The sequence below is a fragment of the Heteronotia binoei genome, chromosome 3 (genome assembly GCF_032191835.1).
Source record: "Heteronotia binoei isolate CCM8104 ecotype False Entrance Well chromosome 3, APGP_CSIRO_Hbin_v1, whole genome shotgun sequence".
Taxonomy (NCBI): Eukaryota; Metazoa; Chordata; class Lepidosauria; order Squamata; family Gekkonidae; genus Heteronotia; species Heteronotia binoei.
Window position 1 is genome coordinate 64,053,886 of NC_083225.1, and position 19,595 is coordinate 64,073,480.

Sequence of the window (19,595 nt, forward strand, 5' to 3'; positions counted from 1 at the left end):
ATTGATGAACACGAGTTATTGAGAAAGACTCAGCATGGGTTCTGTAAGGGAAGATCTTGCCTCACTAACCTGTTACATTTTTTTGAGGGGGAGAACAAACATGTGGACAAAGGAGACCCAATAGATATTGTTTACCTTGACTTCCAGAAAGCTTTTGATAAAGTTCCTCATCAAAGACTTCTTAGTAAGCTCGAGAGTCATGGAATAAAAGGACAGGTCCTCTTGTGGATCAAAAACTGGCTAATTAATAGGAAGCAGAGAGTGAGTATAAATGGGCAGTCTTCGCAGTGGAGGATGGTAAGCAGTGGGGTGCCGCAGGGCTCAGTACTGGGACCCATGCTCTTTAACTTATTCCTAAATGATTTGAAGTTGAGAGTAAGCAGTGAAGTGGCCAAGTTTGTGGATGACACTAAATTGTTCAGGGTGGTAAGAACTAGAGAGGATTGTGAGGAACTCCAAAGGGATCTGTTGAGGCTGGGTGAGTGGGCGTCAATGTGGCAGATGAGGTTCAATGTGGCCAAGTGCAAAGTAATGCACATTGGGGCCAAGAATCCCAGCTACAAATACAAGTTGATGGGGTGTGAACTGGCAGAGACTCACCAAGAGAGAGATCTTGGGGTCGTGGTAGATAACTCACTGAAAATGTCAGGACAGTGTGCGATTGCAATAAAAAAGGCCAAAACCATGCTGGGTATTATTAGGAAGGGAATTGAAAACAAATCAGCCAGTATCATAATGCCCCTGTATAAATCGATGGTGCGGTCTCATTTGGAATACTGTGTGCAATTCTGGTCAACGCACCTCAAAAAGGATATTATAGCATTGGAAAAAGTGCAGAAAAGGGCAACTAGAATGATTACAGGCTTGGAACACTTTCCCTATGAAGAAAGGTTAAAACGCTTGGGGCTCTTTAGCTTGGAGAAACGTCGACTGCGGGGTGACATGATAGAGGTTTACAAGATTATGCATGGGATGGAGAAGGTAGAGAAAGAAGTACTTTTCTCCCTTTCTCACAATACAAGAACTCGTGGGCATTCAATGAAATTGCTGAGCAGTCGGGTTAGAATGGATAAAAGGAGGTACTTCTTCACCCAAAGGGTGATTAACATGTGGAATTCACTGCCACAGGAGGTGGTGGCGGCTACAGGCATAGCCAGCTTCAAGAGGGGGTTAGATAAAAATATGGAGCAGAGGTCCATCAGTGGCTATTAGTAACAGTGTGTGTGTGTATATGGCTTCTCTTATGTTCTTATGATGCAAGGTCATTTCATTTGATCAAGTTTTTAATCTGATTGCAGACTTCTTTCAAGGGGAGAGAAAGTTATTGGGGGCTTTGCTTTACTTTGTATGCTTTATGTTTAGATGTATGACCTGTCACAAAAGAAAGGCAGAGTATAAAGATTTAGTAAACATAGAACTAGTTCTTATATTATAGGGGATAAGGTAACATCCAGTTACTATGACACTTCTATCAGGTTAAAAATAGTCCTAAAATGGCTTTTCTTCTGCAATGTAATCTAGTGACACAGTTGTAATTTTAACTGATCAGAGAAAACAGAATTGCATTATAAAATGGGCCACAGGTCTGGCAAAGCTTAAAGCCTCTGCCTGTAAAGACTTGTGAACTTCTTTTTACCTTCCTCAAGAGGTCATGGAATGGTGTGTCATACTTTTCCATAAAAAGAAATGATAATGCCATATTATGTTCTGCAGTTAACTCACTGGGAAACTAATGAGGACTACAACTTCCCACCAAGGAGGTCTAATTTACAGCCCATGTAGTCAACTGGGATCAAGTGAAAGGCAGAGCACTACATATTCTGTAACATCAGAACCACAATGGAAGTAGCTGAGGGGTAAGTGAACAGGAACAAACAACTTTCCTATGTAATGCTACACATATTTTCCAGGTTTCTGGAAATAGTTCATCCAGAAGTTAGTTTTGTCCTGAGATTGTAAGTGACCTGCAACAATCCTGGAAGCACAGGAAAAGCATAGGACCTGAGGAATCAAACTGCAGGATCAGAAGGATAGAATTAGACATTTAGGATCTGGAACACAGGTTCATGGTATCCAAAGATTTAGCTATATAAAGTTCTTAATACAAGGGTACAGGAAAATGGATGCAAAAGACACTATCTGGTGCAGTTTCAACAAGAGATTGGGGCCAAAATTGGAATTGACTAATATACCCATATCCAAATCAGAATTGGATTGTGAAAAGCATGTGTCCTGGATAGTGTGAGGCATATGTATGTGTGTGTGTGTATAAAGTACTATCAAGTTGATGGCCAATTTATGGAAAAGTCATATTGGATTAGGCCAATGACCCCTTCAGTACAACACTCTGTTTCACACAGTAGCCAAAACCCAGGTGCAATGAGGAGGTCTACCAGTGGGGCCAGAACTCCAGAAGGTCTCTCACAGTTGACCCCAACCACTAAGAATATAGAGCATCACTGCCCCAGACATAGTCCCCCACTACCACAAATTATGCAGTTGAGTTTCCCACGTTTGGGGAAATCGCAGGGGTCAGCACACTCAGAGTGCAATGGATGAGCCTCATCCTGGGAAAACCTCCTTTGTGATCAAGGTGTTTCCCCTGCCAGGTGAATATGCCCCAGACATAGTATTCCATCCATACCTTGTGGCTAATCTTTTCTTGATGCTGTCTGTGCTTGTAGCTGCAGCAGTGAATTCTTTGTGTTAATTGCTCTTTGGGTGAAGAAGTACTTCTTTTTATCTAAGCCTATTGTTCATTTCATTAGGTGCCCATGAGTTCTTGCATTGTGTGAAAAGGAAAAAAATATTTCTTTCTCTACCTATTCTATCTCATGCATAATTTTGTAACTCTCTATCATGTCACCCATCAATCATTATTTCTCCAAGCCAAAGAGCCCTAACCTCACTAACCTTTCTTCATAGGCAAGGTATTTCATCTCATTAATCATTTTAGTTGCCTTGTCCAATGTTATAATATCTTTTTTGAGGTATGGTGTATCAGAATTGTACACAGTATTCCAAATGAGGCTACTGCATAGATTATACAGGAGCATTATGATATTGGATGATTTGTTTTCAATCCCCTTCCGAATAATCCCCAACATACTATTTGCCTTTTTTTATTGCAGTTTCACGCTGAGTTGACATCTTCAGTGAGCTACTTATCACAACTCAAAGATCTGATCAGTTACCACCAGTTTGGACCCCATCACCATGTATTTATAGTTAGGATTTTTGGCTCTAATATACATTACTTTGTACTTGCCCATGTTGAAACTCATTTGCCATGCTGATGCCCACTTGTCTAGCTTTGACAGATCCCTCTGGAGTGCCTCACAGTCCTCCTTGGCTCTCACTGCCCTGAAAACCTTAATGTTATTCACATACTTAGCTGCTTCACTGCTTACTCCTAACTCCAAATCATTAATGAACAAGTTAAAAAGCACTGGACCTAGTATCAAGCCCTGTGGTACCCCACTGGTTACCACCTTCCACTGTGAAAACTGCCTGTTATACTTCCTCTCTGTTTCCTGTTAATTAAACAGTTTTTAACCCACAAGAGGACTTTTCATCTTATCTCATGACTTCTAAGTTTACTTAGGAGCCTTTGATGAGAAACTTTATCAAAAGCTTTCTGGAAGTTTAGGTAAACAACATCTACTGGGCCACCATTGTCCATGTGATCATTTACCTGCTCAAAGAACTCTAAAAGGTTTGTGAGACAAGATATTCCCTTACAGAATCCATGCTGTTCTTCCTCAATAGCTTTTGATTAAGCAGAGATGGTTTCTCATTGCCTTCTTTTGCAAAGTCTTTCTTCTCCCATTCAAGTACTGACTCTGCTTGCCTTCCAGGATCTGATGCAATCAGGTTATACTATACCATTCTACATCCCCTGAGGGATATGAACCAAATTATAAAGATTGAAACAGTGAGCATAGATGTAGTTACCTCTTAAATAAGAATGAAATAGATAATGCCAATAAGTATGGACAACAATGTACGAACAAAGTCACATCATCATTACTTTTTTGGTTTTACATGGACCTGACCATGGATAAAGGACCCAATTTTGATGGAGAGGAGGAACATAGTTGCAGCAACAAAGTAATATATATATATATATATATATATATATATATATATATATATATATATATATATATATATATATATATATATATATATATATATATATATATATAAAAAACATTGAGATATATATATATATAAAACATTGAGATATATATATATATAAAACATTGAGATATATATATCTCAAAAACTATTAAAACCAACAAAACACATAATTGAAACAATTAAAACAGAGCTAAAGTACATTCAAAACATAAAAACAAAAATTAAAACATTGGGAGAAAGCAGGAGTCACTCAGGAAACATCAAACAAAATAAAAGCCTTCACCCTCTAGTGGAAGATGGCTACAGAGAGTGATAGATGTGGTTCCCTAGGGAGAGAGTTCCAGACTTTTGATACCATGTCTGAGAGTGCCCTCTCCTGGATGCCTTCCAACCTAATCTCATGAGGTGGGGACATCCAAAGCATGACCTCTGAAGATGTAGTTTTGGGGTAGGTGGTCCTTCAGGTATGTGGATCTCAAATCTTTAAAGATAAGGATGAGCACTTTGCATTCTGCTCAGAAACAAATTGGGATCCAGTATTAATGAGCCAAAATTGAAATGATGTGGTTCCTATGACCCAATCTAGTAAAAATCCCATCTGCTACATTTAGCACCAATTGAAATGTCTAGACATCACAAGGGCAGACCCACATAAAGCATATTGCAGTAACATAATCTAGCTGTAACCAGTGCAAACACTACTGTGGACTTTTCTACTGCGATAATGCAGCAGCTGCCTAACCAGCTGAAACCAGTACAAAGCACTTCTGTATGCTGTCACTTGCTTATCCAGCAGTAAGCCTGGATCTAAGAGCACCTCCAAACAATGGACCTGTTCCTTCAAGAGGAATGCAACCCTATCCACAATGGTACCACCTTAAACCCTGAGTAAGACCTTCTGCTCACCAGCAGCATTGCCATTTTGTCAGGGTTATTCTTCAGTTTGTTAGCCTGCACTGCTCTATAACTGGGATTACCCAGAAATGCAAGATAGAACTGTGTGTTTTTCACATATTGGAGACAACCCAACACAAAACTCTGGATGACCTCATCCAGCTGTTTCATGTAGATGTTAAAGACCACAGGGGACAAGATGGAACATTTTGGGATCTCACAGGTAAAGGAAACTACTTTCAAGAGACTTCTGGAGGATGCATGGCCAGAAGCAGAAGAAAGACATCCAACTCCATCCCATCCTCAGCCAAATATTAATCAGGTTTGACTGACATACATGCACAGACAGGGATGCAATTCTTTCATCTAGTGAAGCACCACAACTTCAGATCTGGCTGATGAGTTGAGACTGAAGCAGACAACAAAGTGGATGGATCTGGAAAGACTTATTCCTGATTTTTTAAAAGTTTCAACTCTCTGTATCAGAGACAATGAGCACCTTGGAGGAGCTGATAATTCCAACAGAGCTGAATCTTGCTGGCTGTACACAAAAGTGCCCTTCTCAGCTGTGGACTGTGACAATCAGTAGCAGCTGGTGACACCTCCCAAAAGAGCTGTGTTCAAGTGAAAAGCTCTAGTCTAGTGGAATGTATCTTTAGAGTAAATTGCTTATAAGCAAGGCAGGAAGTAACATTATGGCAAAGCAGACCCAAAATGTGATTATCAGTCTGTGTTGTTTCAGTGCCACAGCAGGCACAGACTTCTTGAAGAACACACATTGGAACATAACAATACTTAAAAACTGTTTTTTTCCCTTCTTTTTTAGTGTTCAATAAAGAAAACAGTCAATAATATCCAAAGAAAATAGTCAATGATCCCCAAAGAAACAAAAGGAAAAAAACCTCCTGAGAACAAAACCAAAAATATGAGAAAACAGACAACTTAAAAGACGTTTCTCTGTGTCGGCACTGGCAGAAATTTGTGAAAGATCAGAAGTCCTTGGGTGCCTGTGCAATACTCCACGTGGGATTAATGGAAGCCACAGTGATGACCCACTTGTTAGGTAATGTGACATGGTATTACTAACAAAATTGCAGTTTGTACCTCCTGACAGTTCACAAAACATGTTTCCAAACTGGTACTACACTGCCTCCATTTTATCCCTGTCACTTCCATTTTGGTTCCTGAGACCTGAATATGTTTTGCACTAATGCAAGCAGACAAGTCTTCAGCCATCATAAAACAGTTATTTATTATTTATTTATTTAAGATATTTCTATATTGCCTTTTCACAGTCCTGCTTGAGATGGTTTACAACCAGGACTTTTTGTGTAGAAAAAGCCCAGCAGGAACTCATTTGCATATTAGGTCACACGCCCCTGATGCCAAGCCAACTGGAACTGCATTCCTGTGTGTTTCTGCTAAAAGAAAAAAAGGCACCTTGTTTACAACTAAAACAATGTAACAGTTCAAATCCAAGCCATTACAATTTACCATTGTGCTTAAACAGTATAAAAACTATCTATAAAACAGAAGACCATTTATAAAGGTAATGGCTCTAATTAAAGGCTTGCATAAAAAAGTGTTTTGGCTTGGTGTCTAAAACAAAGTAAAGTAGGTGCCAGGCAACCCTAAAGTGGGAACATATTCCACAGGCAAGATGCCACCTTAGAAAATATTCTTTCTAGAAGCCACCTGCCTCACCTTTGAAGGTGAGGACACAGAGAACAGGCTTTGAGAGGCAGATCTTAACTGGTGGGCTCAGTAGTACAGAAGGATACAGTCTTTCAAGTAAAAATAAAAGACTGTGATCCAAGAAAAGAAGCAAGATAACATCTGATTTAGTTATTCTATCTGAGAATAAATAAGTAGCCTCTAGAACATTTTGGAAGGGAATACCATCATACAAAAACACTGTGATAATTAAACAAGGTCTCTCAGATCCCATCAGTGGGTATTTTGTTGCTCTTAGAATATCAGTTGTGTCACCCAGGATCTATACCCAGATGTAAGTCAACTAGTTTTATTCCATTTCTTACCTTTACTCCCTTATACCTTACAGTTCTTCTTTCATTACTGTTTCACTTTTTTTTTAACTCATGAAACACCCTCTACAGCATACAGCTGGTAGCTGGTTCTCTCTCCTTTATCTCATGCCCCCTTTCTGCTGGAGGAAGGAGTTATACCATGCTAGCTGGCAATCAGCAGATATGTATGATACGACTGCATTTGTTTCTTCTCTACTACAGATATTTAAAAGTTTGATGTGGCCAGAGGCACACTCTTGGTTGTCAGCCGAAGGGAAAGAACCTTTGGCTCTTACTAGTGTGAAAGCTGCAACCAGAGCTGAGAGGAAGATCCATTAGTGGAGGAAATTATCTACAAAGAAATTTCCTTAATTATTTCCTATGGAAGAAAGGCATTTGAAAAGGCGTGCTGTCCCTTTAAATGTGATGGCCAGAACTCCCTTGTTCAATTATGCTTGTCACATCCTTGTTCCTGGCTCCACCCCCAAAGTCTCCTGGCTCCACCCCCAAATTCCCCAGATTTTTCTTTAATTGGACTTGGCAACCCTAGTTTTGGGAAATACCTGGAGACTATGGGAGTGGTTCTGGGAGAGAGTGGAATTTGGGGAGGGGAGGGGCCTCAGCATGGTACAAGGCCATACAGTGATACTGAAGCCATAGAGTTCACCCTTCAAAGCAGCCATTTTTGCCAGGGGAGTTGATCTCTGCCATCTGGAGATCAGTTGTAAAAGTGGGAGATCTCCAGGTCCCACCTGGAGGCTGACAACCCTACAAATGTTGCAGCTAGGATTGTCATGTCCCATAATCAGGGCCAAAGACCTGGGAATGCCCTGGCATCTGGGTTTTGAGAGATAGGCCCCACCTAATGCTAAAGTCCCAGGCACCAAGATCAGGTAGCAAGGCAAGGAAAGGAGCAAGAGCTGAGATCTGATCCAATCCAAGGCTGAGGCACCAAAGGAGTCAGGATCCCAGGCAAGTCCATAGAGTGTAGTCAGGTGCAGGTTGCTGCACAAGGAGTTAGGATATAAGGCAAAGTCTAAGAGGCATAGTCAGATCTAGAACAAAGGTTAAACCTAGGCTTGCCAATGCCCAGGTCCCAGCGGGGGTTCTTCTCCTTTCCCAGGCTCCTTCCCACCCCCAGTCAGCTGGCCGGCGGGGGGAAGCCCAGCCCCCAAAGCCATCATGTGACTTTCCTCCTCCGGAGGCTTCAGTCTCCGATTGGAAAGGCTTCCTCTTGTGATGGTGTATCTGTGTTACTTTGAAGAATATGGCAGCAACTCGTGAGTAGAGATGCCAATCCCACACTTCAGAGTCACCAGAAATGGGGGCAACTCTTTTTTTATTTAGTGTATGTTTCCACTCAGAGAAACATTAATCACTCTTGGAGTTCTATTGTTGAATTTCCTGGGAACCATTACTCAGCCAAGCAATCCATTCACTGGTCCTGCCTCTGGCCAGAAATTTGGCTATTTAAGGCAGACTTCCCTGCCATTCCATTTGCATTTTCCTATCCACTACCTTTGGAAAATCACCCCCACACCTGATCAGGATAAGTCCTTGTCCATTTGGCCTTGGTCATCTCACATGTTCCCCCTCCCTCTTGATGCTGAATCTCTGCTTTTCATCTGGACAGGTAAAGTATAACCCACCACCAATACTCCTGCTAATGCAAATGTCTCTATTTTTCTAGCCTGTATTCCTAGTTCTGTAATGTGCGATTTATCTTGTATGTTGTGTTTTCTTAAATAGAACAACTTTCTTTAGATTTAAAACTCTATTTACTTATAAGGGCTCCTGGAAAATACCGACTCTGGTATACATAGGTTATTGACTCCATGCTATTTATGCCATCTTGCCTAATTAACTAAAATCCTCCAAATTTACTTGGAAAGGGCATTTTTGCTAACAACATACAAATATAGGTCCGCATAGAGCAAGTTACAATAGTCCACTCTGGAAGTGATTGTTGTGTGTATCACTGTAGCCAAGTGGTGAGTGGAAAGGACAGGAATTAGTTGATGAACCCGATGCGGGAAAAGGCTGATTTGGCAACCACTGTGACTTGGGCCTCCATTGATAGGGAGGCATCCAGTATCACTCCTAGGCTCCAAACCCCTGGGTGCCAGCATCAATGATGCCACACCCAGGGCTGGGAGCCACATTCCCAAATCCAATCCCCCATAGCTAAGGTATAGGACCTCCATTTTCAATGTATTTTTCAGCCAACTTTGCTGCATCCAACTAGTCATAGCCTTCAGTGTCCAGTCCAAAATATCTGGGGCCAATCTGGCCATCCATCCATATACAGAATCAGCTTATTGGTGAACCCAAGCCTGAACTCCCAGAGCAACTGGGCAAGAGAATGCATATAGATGCCCACTCTTTTTAAAAATGTTTTATTTCTACATATCATCATCATTTTATTTGTATCCTGCCCTCCCCGCCGAAGCAGGCTCAGGGCGGCTAACAACATTAAATCAATACATTAAATTATACAAGGATATTCGAAACAATAACTAATTTAACAATTTAATTAAAATTCTAAAATTAATAAAATTGACATCCTGGTGCTATTACAACAGATGGTAAATTTTTTCTTAGCAGTCTCTCTCTCTATAATCGGTGTAGGCCATCCTAAAAAGGATGGTCTTGCAGGCCCTGCGGAACTGTTTGAAATCCCGCAGGGCCCGCATTTCTTCCGGAATCTGGTTCCATAGGTGTGGAGCCACTACAGAGAAAGCCCGGGTGTGGCTACTCTGTAGTTTTACCTCTTTCAGCCCGGGATTCTCAGCTCTCTGGGGTTCATATGGGGAAAGACGGTCCCTCAGGTAGGCAGGTCCTCGGCCATATAGGGCTTTAAAGGTGACAACCAGCACTTTGTAATGAATCCGGTATGTAACTGGCAGCCAGTGCAGTCCACGCAGCCCCGGTTGTATGTGCTCCCACTTTGGGAGCCCCAATAACAGTCTAGCAGCCGCGTTCTGCACCAGCTGCAGCTTCTGGGTTATGCACAGAGGCAGCCCCATGTAGAGGGCATTACAGTAATCTAGTCTCGAGGTGACCGTTGCATGGATCACTGTTGCTAGGTCCTGACGCTTTAAGAAGGGGCCAACTGCTTTGCCCGCCTCAAATGAAAAAAGGCTGACTTAGCAGTGGCTGTTATCTGGGCCTCCGTTGATAATGAAGGCTCCAGTAGAACTCCCAGGCTCCTCACCCGGCAAGCCGCTTTCAGCAGTGCCCCGTCAAAAACCGGGAGAGGTATTTCCCTCCCTAGAGCGCCCCGACCCAGGCAAAGGATCTCTGTCTTCACTGGATTCAGTTTCAGCCCACTCAGCCTCAACCAAATTGCCATGGCCTGCAGTGCCAGGTCCAAATTCTCTGGGATGCAGACAGGCCGGCCATCCATTAGCAGATAGAGTTGGGTGTCATCCGCATACTGGTGACACCCAAGCCCATGCCTCCGAGCAATCTGGGCAAGGGGGCGCATATAGATATTAAATAGCATCGGTGAGAGAACTGCTCCCTGAGGCACCCCACAGTGTAATGTGCACCTCTGGGACAGCTCACCCCCGATTGCCACCCTTTGTCCCTGATCCTCGAGGAAGGAGGAGAGCCATTGTAAAGCCAACCCCCTAACTCCAACATCGGCGAGGCGGCGGGTCAGTAGCCAATGGTCGACCGTGTCGAACGCAGCCGACAGATCTAACAACATCAGCACTGCCACACCACCCCAATCCAGATGCCACTGGAGGTCATCTGCCAAGGCGACCAACACTGTCTCCGTCCTATAACCTGGACGAAAGCCGGACTGGCAAGGGTCTAGGATGGAAGCATCATCCAGAAAACCCTGCAGCTGCAACGCCACTGCCCTCTCTATAATTTTACCTAAAAACTGTTAATTGGAGACCGGTCGGTAATTTGCCAATTTGGCCAGATCTGCTGTACTTTTTTTCAGGAGGGGACGGACCATAGCCTCTTTTAAGGATGTTGGAAAACGCTCCTCCAAGAGGGATCTATTTATGATGTCCCGTAAAGGACATCTAAGCTCCCTCTGGCAGGATTTAATTAGCCAAGAGGGGCACGGGTCCAGATCACAAGTTGTTGGGCGCACAGAGGAGAGAATTCCGTCGACTTCCTCCAGGCTGAGTGGGTCGAAGTGATCCAGGACTAAACCCGAAGACAGGCATGGAGCCTCCAGTTCATGTACTGTATCCAATGTGATGGGCAGGTCCTGGTGGAGTGACGTGATTTTGTCTGCAAAAAATTTCACAAAAGCCTCACAGCCTATTTCTAATTCCCTAACATTTGGTCTGCCTTGGGGCAGTGTAGTTAAATGTCCAATTATTTTAAATAATTGTGCCGGGCGAATTTGCAGACGCAATCATGGCCGCGAAGTAATCTTTCTTCGCGGCCTTGACTGCCATCTCATAAGACCTCATAAACGTTCTATAGGATGTTCTCGTTGCTTTGTCACGAGTGCACCGCCACTGCCTCTCTAGTCGTCTGAGTCCTTGTTTCAGCTGGCGTAACTCCAAGGTATACCATGGGGCCAGCCTCATACGAGAGCGCAGAGGACGCCGAGGTGCAATCTTGTTGATTGCCCTGGATAGCCGATTTTGCTAGGCCTTAACCAGGGTGTCAAGGGGGCCAGGGATCCTGCAGAGCCATTTGGAACCATTCCGGGTCCATCAGGCTCCGCGGGCGAGCCAAAATAGGCTCTCCGCCCTTACAGGGTTGAGGTAGTGTCTCCATACAAGCCTTGAGGGCTAGGTGATCTGACCATGGCACCGCCTCCGTCACGATATTGCTCACCTGAATCCCGAACGCAAAGATCAGGTCTAATGTGTGCCCAGACTGATGCGTAGGAGTCATAGCAAATTGAGAGAGTCCCAGTGTCACCATGGAAGACACTAGATCCATTGCCCGACTGGAGGCCGCATCGTCGGCGTGGACATTGAAGTCACCCAGGACCATAAGCCCTGGGTACTCCAACGCCCAGCCTGACACTGCCTGCATCAGGGTTGGTAAGGCACTGGCTGGTGTGTTAGGCGGACGGTACATCAGCCAGATCGCCAACCCCTCTCCGACATCCCACGCCAGGCCGGCACATTCAATGCCATCGATCTTTGGGGCTGGAGAGCCCGGAAGGAGTAACCCTCCCGTATGAGTAACGCCACCCCTCCCCCCCGCCAATCCATGATTGGTGAAAGACCGAGTAACCCGGGGGGGTCATCTGGGAGAGGGCCACCGTCTCCCCCTCTTGCACCCAGGTCTCGGTCATGCAAGCCAGGTCTACATCCTGCCGAAGCAGGAATTCCCTAAGGGTCTCGGTCTTATTATTTACAGACCTGACGTTGCATAACAGCAATGACGGACGCAGGCAATTCCTCTTGGTCCCACTACCTGTCACCGTTGGGATGGGAAGTAGACTGGAAGGGGGCCGAGCACTGTTTTGTCTCGGACTCCTTCCCTTGCACCTCTGTCTATTCCCACCGACATACCTTCCCCTCCCCAGGAGCACTGGGATCCCCTGGCCAGGCATCCACACCTATGTCCCGGTATGATCTTATTGATTATAATCGGATGGCCGAACCCACCTAACTGAGTTAGATTATCTAAATTCACAGCGTAAGTCTCTAGTCCACCCTACACCCTCAGCTCCTAATTGTCTGACTCACTGTAATTTAATCAGTTTAATTAGTATCAGGACCCACCCTAATCCTCCCTCTAATTGATTAGTCAAATAATCCCTCTCTTTCTTAGCACATCAATAAAATAGAATCCCCATTCCTATGTCCGAATTTAAGGTGCTAATATGAATAAATAAATAGGTCAATATGCATTTAAATAAATAAATACATAATAAAATCCAATTGCTAATCAAATTATAAATCTCTAATTAATTAATAATAGTTCTAATTAGTGCTCATTAACAGGTAGGAATCCAGGGTGTTAAATTAGAAGGTAGACTAGGACATTGTTCTTAAGGTGCTGTTGTTGATGTTAAAATTAGAATTAAAGTGCCAGAGTTTGCAGGTGTCCATAGTACTTCGTAATGCTCTTAAGGTGCGGGTGCAGTTTTTAAAGTGCGGGTCCAGTTCTTAAAGTGTGGGTACAATTCTTGAGGTACGGTTCTTGAATGCGGTTTCTTAAAGTGGGTGGTGGTCGCAGCTCTCACCCACGTTCTGACCCTCCCGGCCTCCGAGCCCTGTACAAAGCTTCGTGGCCGCGTCTCATCTCACTGATGCCCGCATGATAAGAATGAGAGAGTGAGGGTAAGAGAGTGTGGGGATAAGAGAGTGGGGGTTGGGGTTGGGGGGCGAGGGTGGGGGTGAGGGCGAGAGAGGGGAGGGAGGGGGGGCAAGGACGGAGATTGGGATGTTTGCCGAGGCCAATGCCCTGGGACCAGTCCACCACTTCGCCCACCCACCACCCCCAAAGACTCCCCGCTTCCATTTGCGGTGACCCCTAGCTACACCGCACACTCCGCTCACCACTCCTACCCCTCGTCACACCAACCCGCACCACAGTCCTTCCCCGGCGTTGGTTCGGCCCTTCTCAAACGCCAGCCCGTGGCCACACCCCATCTCGGCGTCGGCCTGGGCGGCAGCGATGTTCCTCTCACAGCAGGCAGCAAGAGCCCCTTGTTGTACCGGCCCGCACGGCCCGCGCTGTGCTCCCTTCTCTGGTGTTGGCTCGGCCTCTCCCAGCCTCTCCCGCATGCCAGCCCGCAGCCACACCCCCGGCTCTGCCTCAGTGTCGGCCCGGACGGTAGCAATGTTTCTCCTCCAGCAGGCACCAAGAGTCACCGCCAGCACCGCCAACGCCGCCGCTCTTTCGTCCTACAGACTGTGAGTTGTCACTCCAGTTAGTGGAAGTCTGCTACTAAGCTTGTTGTTATTATAGCTATAATTGTTGTAAGCCTGCGGGAGCCCTAGCACCTAGGTTTCTACCGCCATCGCCATCTTGCCATGATTGATGGTCTGGCTGTCTCGGAGAGGCATTTTTGTTAGCAATATTGCAACATAGCAATATTGTTTTTTGAAAAATGGAAACACTGATTTGGTTAGAAATATTATGCAATAATAATCTCATCTACATGAGTGCACTTATATCCCAGTGCTATCTGTCTGTCTGTCTAAAAACATATTTCAAATTGCAAGCAGAACAGTGTTATCAAAGACGTACCTCATTTTAAAATATGTACTCCATGAATGTATATACATTTGGGCCTGGTTTCAGTTTGCAATCTTTCATTTTAACTTTGTGATTAAAGGTTAGCATAAAAATCAACTTCTTTGCTCCAAAAGTGGAAAGAGTTTTTAAATATTTGGCATATTCCCACATTTCTACAACTTACTCTATTAAAGGTGCCTATCCTAAAATTCATCTTCTTGATTATCCTCCCCCCCACCTTTACTTATTGACTATAAAAATAATGATCTGACAAAAGATTTTATTAGCTTTTCTTTGGCAGGATAAACAAACCAGAGTAACAGATACAATTTTATATAAGCCCATGTGTAAGCCTTTCCTATGTTTAGTTCTTTATTGTGCGGCAGCCCAAGTTCTTTGGTTGTGGCAATGGTTAATTGCTGATTCTGATGAAGTCTAGCTAGGGATAGAATCAATTCTCTTATAAAATCTATTATGGTTAGAGAGAGTGGAAAGGGAGAATGTGGTAAGAAAGAATTTGATTCCCTGCTTCTTTCTGAAAATATAGTCAAAATATAGATCTCATTTAGCTCAGAGATCATTATTAGAATCCATTTTTTAAAATCTTGGTCAAGGTCTTGACAGAGGACAATTCTTTCCTTTTTGAGTGGGAGGATAACAACATTTAAAGACTAAGAAAGATATTGGAGGGTGGCCATTTTAAAACTAGAAAACAGATTAGCACAAAAACAAAAGGTCAGCCTTCCCCTTGGCATCAATATTTGCAAGTAAGGCATCCAGTTTTAACATCTTTGGGCTCTCATTTCATATTGTATTTACCACCTAAATGGGAGATGTTGTTTTGAGGGTTTAAAGAAAAAGGGGTGGTTTACTCAATTGTATCCTTTTCATGTTAAACTCTATTAAATGTACTCATAATTATTGGATCTGGTGGCATTACACTGTTGGATACAATATGGCAAAAATCACATGGAGCTGTATATATGAACACATGAAACACATTCTGTTAAGAGAACCTCGATAAAAAAAAAACATTGTTAAAGGGTTAATGTCATCCAGCAAGGTTGCACAAGATTTTCAGTGCAAATATATTTGAATGTTGGAAATTTTCTGCAGCAACTGCAGATTTTTATCATATTTAATAGTAGTGCTTATCAGTATAAATTATTGATCCCTGGTTATTTCAGTCGTTCAATCATTTACTGTGGTCAGATTACCATTTAATTAATTGATAAATCTGTTGTATATTATTTTTTCTAGTTAATGGCCAATGTGATTTTTAACCTCTGATAACAATTTTTTTCCTTAGCTAATTTGGGTAAGGAACAGAAAGGAAAAAAAAAACCCTACAAATCCTGTGGTTCCAGAATGGCTTAAGAACCTTGCAAAAAGCATCATTTAAGAATACAAACCCCCTATCAGTCTTATTTTATCAATAGTAAAATTTATCTTAATTATTGGAATGCATGATTTGTTTAACAACTTTTATGCCATTTCTCCAATGAACCTTCCTGAGATGGCTTACAAAATAAAACATAATTTTAAAACGTTAACATTTATTAATTAAATGCAGCATTAAAACCCATTATTAAAGTAGGGTTGCCAGCCTCCAGGTCCAAGCAGGGGATCCCCCATTTTGAAGGGCTTCTCCCCACCCCCAGTGACATCCCCACATGACATTCCCAATGTGATGATGCCACAAAGAAGTGATGTCATCATGCTGGGGATGTCATGTGGGGACTCTCTGGTTTGATGGCAATTTTACCATAGAGTTTTTCCTTCAAACCAGAACATCCCTGTGTGACCTCCCCAATGTGATGATGTCACTTCCACATGATGTCATCATGTCAGCAATGTTGCACAGTGACATCTCTGTTTGGGGCAGAGCTCAACTCTCTCCTGGAAGGCTCCCACCCTCCCCCTGCTGGGGAGAGATAAGGACCTGGCAACTCTATATTAAAGCCAGCTACAGCATAAAAACAGGGACAATAAAATAACAGTTTTCAGACTAAAAGCACTAAATGGTTTTTAAAGACCTCCTGATCAAAAGCCTGGGTTAATAGAAGCATTCTGGCTTGTGCACCAGGTGAGGGGCAGAGGGAGTATGACTGTTCATTCTTCTGGATTTCTAAGCAGCTTTCAATACCATCCATCACAGTATCCTAGACCATCCATCTGGGCTGGTATTAGGAGACACTGTTCTGTAATGGTTCTGATTCTATGTATAAGGTTGGATTCAGAAGATGGTGCTGGAGGGGAATGGGGGGACTGCTGCTCAGACTCTTGACCTTTAGCCAATGAGTTCCCACAAGATTCTACCTTGTCCTCTATGCTCTTTAATATATACATGAAACAACTGGGTAAGGTTGTCCAAAGATTTGGACTGGGTTGTCACCAATGTGAAGAGAATAGTCAACTCTGAATTGTACTTCAGGCTGATCCCAGGGAAGCTGTAGAAGCCTTGAATTTGTGCTTGGAGGCAGGTCTGAAGTGGATGCAGGCTAATAAACTGAAGCTTAACCTTGGCAAGATGGAAGTGCTACTGGTGAATGATGGTCTGACTTGGAATTTAAACTGCCACCCTTTCTGGATATGATTGCACTCCCCTTGATAGAACAGGTCCATAGTCAGAGAGGGTGTGCTCTTGGAGTCAGGCCAATCCTGGATAAGCAGGTGGAAACAGCCAGGAGTGCTTTTTGCAAGCTTCAACTGATTAGGCAGCTGCAGCTTTACTTGGGAGAAAAGATCTGGCTGGGGTACTATATGCCCTGGTTACATCTAAATTGTGCATGTGCTTAAGTGCTGGAAGTCACAACAAACTAATGGCAATTGCAGCAAGGTGCTTTCAAGGCAAGTGAGAAACAGAGGTAGTTTTACATCTAGTTTAGATTATTGCAATTCACTCTATATAGAAGATAGAAGATATTGGATTTATATCCCGCTCTCCACTCCGAAGAGTCTCAGAGCGGCTCACAATCTCCTTTACCTTCCTCCCCCACAACAGACACCCTGTGAGGTGGGTGGGGCTGGAGAGGACTCTCACAGCAGCTGCCCTTTCAAGGACAACCTCTGCCAGTGCTATGGCTGACCCAAGGCCATTCCAGCAGGTGCAAGTGGAGGAGTAGGGAATCAAACCCGGTTCTCCCAGATAAGAGTCCACACACTTAACCACTACACCAAACTGGAGCTACTAGTCAAAAGTATTTGGAAACTTCAACTGGTGCAAAATGTTATAGCAAAGATGTTGATTGGAGTGGATCGTAGGACCCATATCACTCCGGTCTTGGTGCATCTATACTGGCTCCCAGTCTGTTTAAAGTGCTGGTGCTAACTTACATACCCAAAAGACTGCCTACTCCTTTAAAAACCTGCCCAACAGTCATTTATGAGGCCTTCTGTTGCAGGGGTGTCAAACATGTGGCCCAAGGGCTGAATCAGGCTCCTATCAGGCACTCAAGAAACTGGCTGTCATCTTCTTCCTTCTCCATCTCTCTTGCTTCCTTCTGCATAACAGCTTGCTTTGCAAGGCTTACTCAGTCGCACAGGAGCTACAGAGCAAAGTCTCTATTTTTTCCATTGGCTGAGGCTCCTCCTAGGGGAGGAAGGGGGGGAGAGCTTGCTTTGCCAGGCTCTTTCAATTGCACAGCAGAACTACTGAGCAAGCCTCTATTTCTTCTATTGGCTGAGGCTCCTCCCCCTACTGGCTCCCTGGGGAAGGAAGGAAGGAGCCAGCATTTCCTTTGCCCAGTTCCCTGGATCACATGGGAGCAGGGGTGGAATTCTAGCAGGAGCTCCTTTGCATATTAGATCACACACCCCTGATGTAGCCAATCCTTCAAGAGCTTACAGAAAAGAGCCTTGCAAGCTCTTGGAGTATTGACTACATCAGGGGTATGTGGCCTAATATGCACAAGAGCTCCTGCTAGAATTCCACCCCTGCATGGGAGAAATACAAACAAAGTATCTTTAAGACCAACGATTGCTAATGTTTTAAGCATGTTTTATTCTAAGATTTTTGGTTTTTTTTAAAGAAATCTTTAATTGTGTTTGTGTCCTTTATAAAGTTTATATCTCTGGCTACCTAATCTTAAAAGGTACACACAAGGCCTGGCCCAACATGACTCAGCCAAACAAGGTCTCATTTACGTCTGATCCAGCCCTTATAACAAATGAGTTTGACATCCCTGCTCTATTGGGTAACCCCACCTCCTGAGATTAGGTGGGTGGCAACCTGGGAGAGGGACTTCTCAGACATGGCAACTCCTCCCCAGGGAGACACATTTCCCCCATTCTTTTGCTATCATCTGCCAGAGAGTAAAGACTTTTTTTGCTTGGTTTGGTGTTCCCTCAGTGACCCCTCCTTCCTGCCCAGTGCTTGTTGTTTTTAAATTTTGTGTGTATTTTAGTTTCATTTTCATTGTTTTAATGATGTGCTTTTTATTTTAATGCTTTTAAAATGTGATTTCATTAAGTATATTATTTAAAAATTATAATAATATAAATAAAAGAGAGTGGCATATGCACCACATGAAACTTTTAGGGAAGGACATTCCGTAAGTGAGATGCCACTAGTGAAAAAGCCCTCTCTGCCACATGCCTCACCTCTGTAGACAAGAGGCCAAGAGTAGGCCTTGTGTGGCAGATTTTAACAGATGTGTTGGATAACGTGAAATGAGGCAGCCCTTAAGAAACCCTTCCCTCAAGTCATTTAGGACTTTAAGGGTAAGAACAAGGACTCCCTCCCCTCTCCGATCCCAGCGCTTGCTTTAAACATCACAGCTGAAGGCAGGCACACAGGGAAGTAGGAAGCACGCTGCCCCCTCTGCAGCCGGCGCTTGCAAGGGTAAGAACAAGGACTCCCTCCCCCCTCCGATCCCAGCACTTGCTTTAAACATCACAGCTGAAGGCAGGCACACAGGGAAGTAGGAAGCATGCTGCCCCCTCTGCAGCCGGCGCTTGCGAAGCGCTGGGGCCACGTGGAGCTATCCCACGCTTGCCTGAAGAAGATGGAGCCAGGCAAGCAGGCGTGGGGGAAGCGCCGGATCGGAGGAAGAGGCAGCGGATCGCCCCCCAGGAGGAAGGTGCATCTTATCCTCCGGTGCGTCTAATTGTCCGAAAAATACGGTAATTCTCCTTTTAGAGTGTCATGCAGGAGACTTCAGTGACTACCTTAAAATGGTGAGGTAATGCAGCTTTTCATTTTTGAGATTTTGTAAGAAAAGTACGACTGGGAAGGATAATTACCCCAGTCGTACGGAAGCTGTATGTGTAGAAGAAAAAAAACAAGGTCCACACAAAATTTCTGGTGGAAGTGAGATTTACTTTTTGGCACCAAAAGGTAGAACCCAGCCGAGC

At 43.9% G+C, this 19,595-nt stretch overlaps 1 protein-coding gene and 1 non-coding gene across 3 annotated transcripts in view; both read right to left on the minus strand.

Annotated features, from left to right (window-relative positions):
* The window catches only part of NLGN4X (neuroligin 4 X-linked), a 293,209-nt gene that overhangs the window by 140,132 nt on the left and 133,482 nt on the right, over nt 1-19,595 (minus strand). The window lies entirely within an intron of this gene.
* LOC132569181 (U1 spliceosomal RNA) lies at nt 2,449-2,617 on the minus strand. The gene has a single exon (XR_009555238.1). It is a non-coding gene; the product is annotated as a U1 spliceosomal RNA (small nuclear RNA).